The sequence below is a fragment of the Rutidosis leptorrhynchoides genome, chromosome 8, assembly GCF_046630445.1.
Source record: "Rutidosis leptorrhynchoides isolate AG116_Rl617_1_P2 chromosome 8, CSIRO_AGI_Rlap_v1, whole genome shotgun sequence".
In the NCBI taxonomy this organism is placed as follows: Eukaryota; Viridiplantae; Streptophyta; class Magnoliopsida; order Asterales; family Asteraceae; genus Rutidosis; species Rutidosis leptorrhynchoides.
The window spans coordinates 344,542,151-344,547,754 of NC_092340.1; the positions used below are offsets into that span (position 1 = coordinate 344,542,151).

General features: G+C 34.4%; 1 non-coding gene across 1 annotated transcript; it reads left to right on the forward strand.

Moving 5' to 3' along the window:
- Nucleotides 1-4,813: 4,813 nt before the first annotated feature.
- LOC139865495 (small nucleolar RNA R71) lies at nt 4,814-4,920 on the forward strand. Its single transcript, XR_011765011.1, has one exon. It is a non-coding gene; the product is annotated as a small nucleolar RNA R71 (small nucleolar RNA).
- Nucleotides 4,921-5,604: the final 684 nt, after the last annotated feature.

Here is a 5,604-nt window from a genome sequence, read left to right on the forward strand (position 1 = left end):
TACACACGAGCCATAGACACTAACTAATACAATTTCAAGTATATAAGACGAATTTAGAGAAAATTTAGTGTTTTAGAAATGTTACCCAAACGAGATGAAGTTGGTATCAAATTGTAGAGGATGAAGAGAGGATTCCAAATATGTAATTTGTTTTGTTGTAAGCCTCCTAGATCGAATTTAGATGATGAATGATTGAATTGGGTGTTTGTGTGTGTGTTCTTGCTAGAGAGAAAGAGAGAGAGATGGAGGGATTGAATGGTGGTGATTGGGGTGGACTAGTTGACCTAGTCAACTAGTTTGCCCCGTGTCAATTTTAGTCCCTCGAGTTTAGAAGCGGGTGCGGGATTTAACCAAACGAATATTTTAAAAACGCTCGAGTAGACGAGTGATGTTATAATTAAATAACGAGAATATTATAAACGTTAGTCAACGGAAATTGGGAATTTAAATAGCGAAAGATATTATTTAAAAAAAAAAAGACGGTGTTAAAAATTAATTTAACGGAAAAACGCGGGATGTTACATTAAGTATATATATTTATATGTTGGTCAATATCTGTCTAACAATTTAGGTCAAGTCGTAGTGTATCACAATCCTAATTCTCGAGACCGACATGCAAAAGTCAACAAAAGTCAACTTGACCCAAAATGACTTCCAAAATCTATACATGTTTATTATATAACTTATATATAGTCGTTTTATATATTTAAATATATTTATCAGATCTTATTATACTAAATAATACAAGTCAATTATTAATAAATAAAAATTTATATTTAAATTCATATATGATAAAAATATACTTTTATATATCTCAAGTAATAAAATTTATAAAATTCACTTAATATCATAAAAATATAGTGGTATGTATTATTAATGTAATTATATTACGTGTGGTAAAAATATCTTTATACGCATATTTATTTGATTAAATAATATTGATAATAATAATAATGATAAAAATAATAAAATGATAGTTTCAATAAAAATATTAATTTTTAGTAATAAATATTAAAATTAATAATAATTCATTTGACCATATCTTTTAATCCGTTCATTGAACCCACATGATTTCTAAATGAAAAGTTATTAATTTTTCTTTAGCTTTTCAACGACATGCATATCATATACCTTATCTCAGTAGCATATGTATCAAATTTGTAATTTATCATAAACTATTTAACGACGAAACTAAGCATACAAACATGCATAATCATATATACTCGAGCACTAGTCAGGGATACACTATTAATATATAAAAGATAAGATATGAATGCTCACGTATCAATATTGTGATTCAATATTGCAGGAAAGTATGTAGACGCAACGAAAATGATAAACGTTAGGTTGACCTCACGAGCAATACCTTTGAACAATACCGATAACCTCCATAGCTATAACCCATAATTTCCTTAGCTCTATCCCGTTTGAAAACCTATTTTGAAATCGTCTGAATATAACTCTGTCGTAGTATTTTATGTATACTAATAATATCTTGAAATAATACTAAGTAAATATATATATGTAATTCGATTGAGAGAGTTTAGAGAAATATATTTTCAAGTTTCTATGAAATAATGAAACCTATTGAATTCTATTTATAATAGATTTTTGAATTATTAAAGTATGAATTATTAAAGTGAATTATTAAAGTATGAATTATTAAAGTGAATTATTAAAGTATGAATTATTAAAGTGAATTATTAAAGTATGAATTATTAAAGTGAATTATTAAAGTATGAATTATTAAAGTTAAAGTAAAGTAAAAGTAAATTAAAAGTAAAGTAAAAGTAAAGTAAAGGTAAAGTTAAAGTATAGTAAAAGTATAAAACTATGTACATATAATACGCGTATAAATATATTTAATATTAATTTAAATCGTTATATCATAAAACATTTTAGAAAAGTAGAATTATATATATTCATAATAGGTTTCAAGTTTTTAAATTACAGTCTGTTGGTGAAGCATGGGATAAAGTCCAAAGGTTTAATAAACGTATGAAATCATCTTAATGAAAAATATCGAGTTACTTAACTTGTTGATATCTAATACCTAAGTTATTTACACTCCACGTTCTTACTTATAGATCACTTTACCATTTTCCGAATATTGTCAAAAAGAATAGATTTCTTAAATCACAGTGGACCTCATAACATTGACCCGTAATCATATCATAATGTATCTGATAATTCAATCATTTGATATTATCTCTTAATTCTGTTGATAAATATATCGAAACAAATACGTTCATGTAAAGTATCATATATATCAAATACTTTGTTAATGTTTTCAGTTATTATATATTATATATACATATCTATATACACATAATTGTTCGTGAATCGTCGAACACGTTCAAAGGGTAATTGATTACATGAATGTAGTTCCAAACTTTTTGAGATTCAACATTACAAATTCTGCTTATCGTGTCGGAAACATATAAAAGTTAGGTTTAAATTTGGTCGGAAATTTCCGGGTCGTCACATAGTGCGAACCAATGAATTGTGCTCTCGTTGCCTTTATTCGTGATAGATATGATCGTGAAGAGAATTGTTAAAGTCTTGAATGCGTTCTTCTAGGATTTCAACATCATTATCTTCTCTTCGGAGATAGGGGTGGTGTTCTTCTCGGATAGCCATTATTCGTTCGATTAAGCGTAGCGAAAAATCAATGGTTGATTTTCGGATGGCTTCGAGAATGTCTTCAAATTCATCGGTATCATTGATGAAAGTAATCATGTCTGCGTGTGTGGATATAACTGGAATTCGATCTGAGGAATAGTCCGGCTCCCCTTGACCTGGTTCGGTTGGAGAGTGCGAGTTATTCATAATGTTTTCATGATGCTCTTCCTCATCATCATCGGTATCTTGTTCCTCTGAGGATGCGTCTGATGAACGGTTTTCTTCAGTATTCTGATTCTCCACTTTGATACTTGCAGGATCAAATTCTATATCCTTAACCTCAGCCTTATCGGTCTTCTTATTGAAGTGAATGATTAAACTGTGATCTGCCGTCGCAAGCCTCATTATTTCTTCATGACGCTCAGTGCTTGGAGCGGGTATTGTCGCAGTTTCTTTTACGTCTTCCATTTCTTCTTCCTCTTCAGATTCCTCATCTTCCTTCATTTCTTCGATGGGATCCTCTTCTTCCATTTCTGGGTCGTCTACAGACTGTGATTCGACACCCATCTCGGCATCATCAGCTGGTGGTGAAGACTCATCATCGGAAGTGATTCGTCTGGTGGAAATAGCAAACATCTATGCCTGTCCAGAAAGATCGGTTGGTCGGTCAATTTTGAAGGTAACGCTCTCCCCATGTGATCGTAAGATCAAGGTTTGATTGTACACATCAATGACAGTCCTAGCCATATTCATGAAAGGTCTTCCTAACACTACTGGTGTGTGTAGGTCTTCCTTAATATCCATCACTACGAAATCCGTAGGGTACAAGAATTTGTCGACTTTCACCAAGACGTTTTCAACTATGCCCTTAGGATATCAAATTGTATGATCGGCAAGTTAGATTGTCATTTTGGTTGGTGACAATTCTCCTAACTCTAATCTCTTGTAGAGAGAGTAGGTAATGAGGTTGATACTTGCTCCTAAATCTGCTAGCGCATGAATGGTTCCAGATTGGTAGATTGAACACGGGAAAATGAATCAGCCCGTATCTCCTAGCTTTGGTGGTAGAGAGTTCCTGAGTAATGCAGAGCATTCTTCACTCAGTGGAATTTTGTTAGAGTCTGGTATCCTCTCCTTTGTAGAGAGAAGCCTTCGGATGTATCTCTTCTGGTTGGGAACTTTGGACATGGTGTCCAGGAATCTTCCATTAAGTTTGAAGGAATCCAGCTTGGATGGTTCTTCTTGTAGCCTTCCAGGATAAGGTACGCGAACTGGAGTTTCAGGAGTCAGCTTCTGAGTATATGTCGATTTGTTCTTGAGCCTAGTTGACCTTCTCCATGGTTCTTCCTCTGAGATTACAAAATCCATTTGCTTTGCTTTTCTATGTGGGGATTTTGGATAGTATTACTTGGAAATCTTCCCTGCGGTCGGGTTTCAAGGCGTTGTGATAACTGTCTGAGCTGCATTTCCAAACTTTTGAGCAGAGCCAATTGATTTCTCATTAGTATCTCCATCTGATCTTGTCTGGATGCAGTTCTTTGATTTAACTGTTGTTGCCCTTGAATGAACTGAGTTAACTGATCATCAGCTCTGAGAGTGGGGTTAGTTGCTTTTGTAATCTGGGTGGTAGGGGAATTTTCCTCAACTGGGGACCAGTGAGTGGAAGTGGTTGATCGTAGGTCAATTGAGATTGTTGGGCTGGAAAAGGTGGATAGCGATAGCAAAAAGGTTGATTGCTTCGCTGAAATTGATTAACCCTAGGTGGTTGATTGAATCCGGGATTTGGTGGATGAGCTGGGTATTGGACGTAACAGTCTGAACTGTCAGGGTTTTCGTACTCAACTTGATATTCTTTGGTAGGTTGTGGGTTGGTACAATTAACACTAGCCTGAGCTTGGTTAACTTGCTGCGGCTGCGTCTTCAGTTCTTCGAGTTGTTTAGCAAGAGATTCCATCATATCCGTGAGGGATTTGATGGCCTCCGTTTGATTGTTAAGTGCAGAGAGTGGGGCAGATGATGAAGTTGCTTCACCACTGTTCCAGTCATGATGATGCATTGTCATGTTTTCGAACAATTCCCATGCTTCGTCTGCGATTTGGTTCATCAGATTCCCTTGAGCTGCTGCATCGATCGTCGTCCTATAATTTACCGTAAGACCATTATAGAAGGTACAGATTTGGGCTGACCGTTCTAACTGTGATTAGGGCATTTCTTTAGCAGGGTTTTGAATTGCTCCCATGCATTGTAAAGAGATTCATCATAACTTTGTTTGAAGTTAATGATGTCATTCTTCAGTTTGGTTTGTTTAGAAGGAGGAAAATATTTGGTTAGGAATTCAGTAGCTATCTCCGTCCATGACGTGATGGAATCTTTTTTCAGTCCTTCGAACCAAGTTTGAGCATGATGAGTGAGAGAATAGGGGAACAAGTATAGCCGGACTATATCTTGTCCTATCCCTGGCTGTTTGTAGGAGTTCGAAAGAGATATGAATTTATCAAGGTGAGAATTAGGATCGTCATTCGGTAATCCATGAAACTGACAGCTATTCTGAATGAGATGGATGATGTGATGTTTTAACTCGAATGAGTGTCCTTGAATCTCTGGAAATCTGATTGGTCCTCCTCGACCTTCAATCGAGGGTTTGGTATTTTCTGCCAAAGTAACGCGTAACGCCATTTTATTTCTGATTCATGCTTCCTTGCGTGCTTTAGAGATTATTGTGTCTGGATCAGGTACAAATAACAACGGCCCTGGTCTAGATCGAGTTTGGGTCATACACTAGGTATGCCTTTTTGTTTTTAATTTTTCGCAAATAAACTAAATTATAATAAGCTAAACTAATTTAAAGTAATCTAATCTAGGGTAATCTAATTCTAAGGTAATCTAATTTAATCTAATTTTAATCTAAGGTAATCTACGGTAATCTAATTTAATCTAATTTAATTAACTAACTATCCTACGGTGAAACATGTTTTTGGTTCT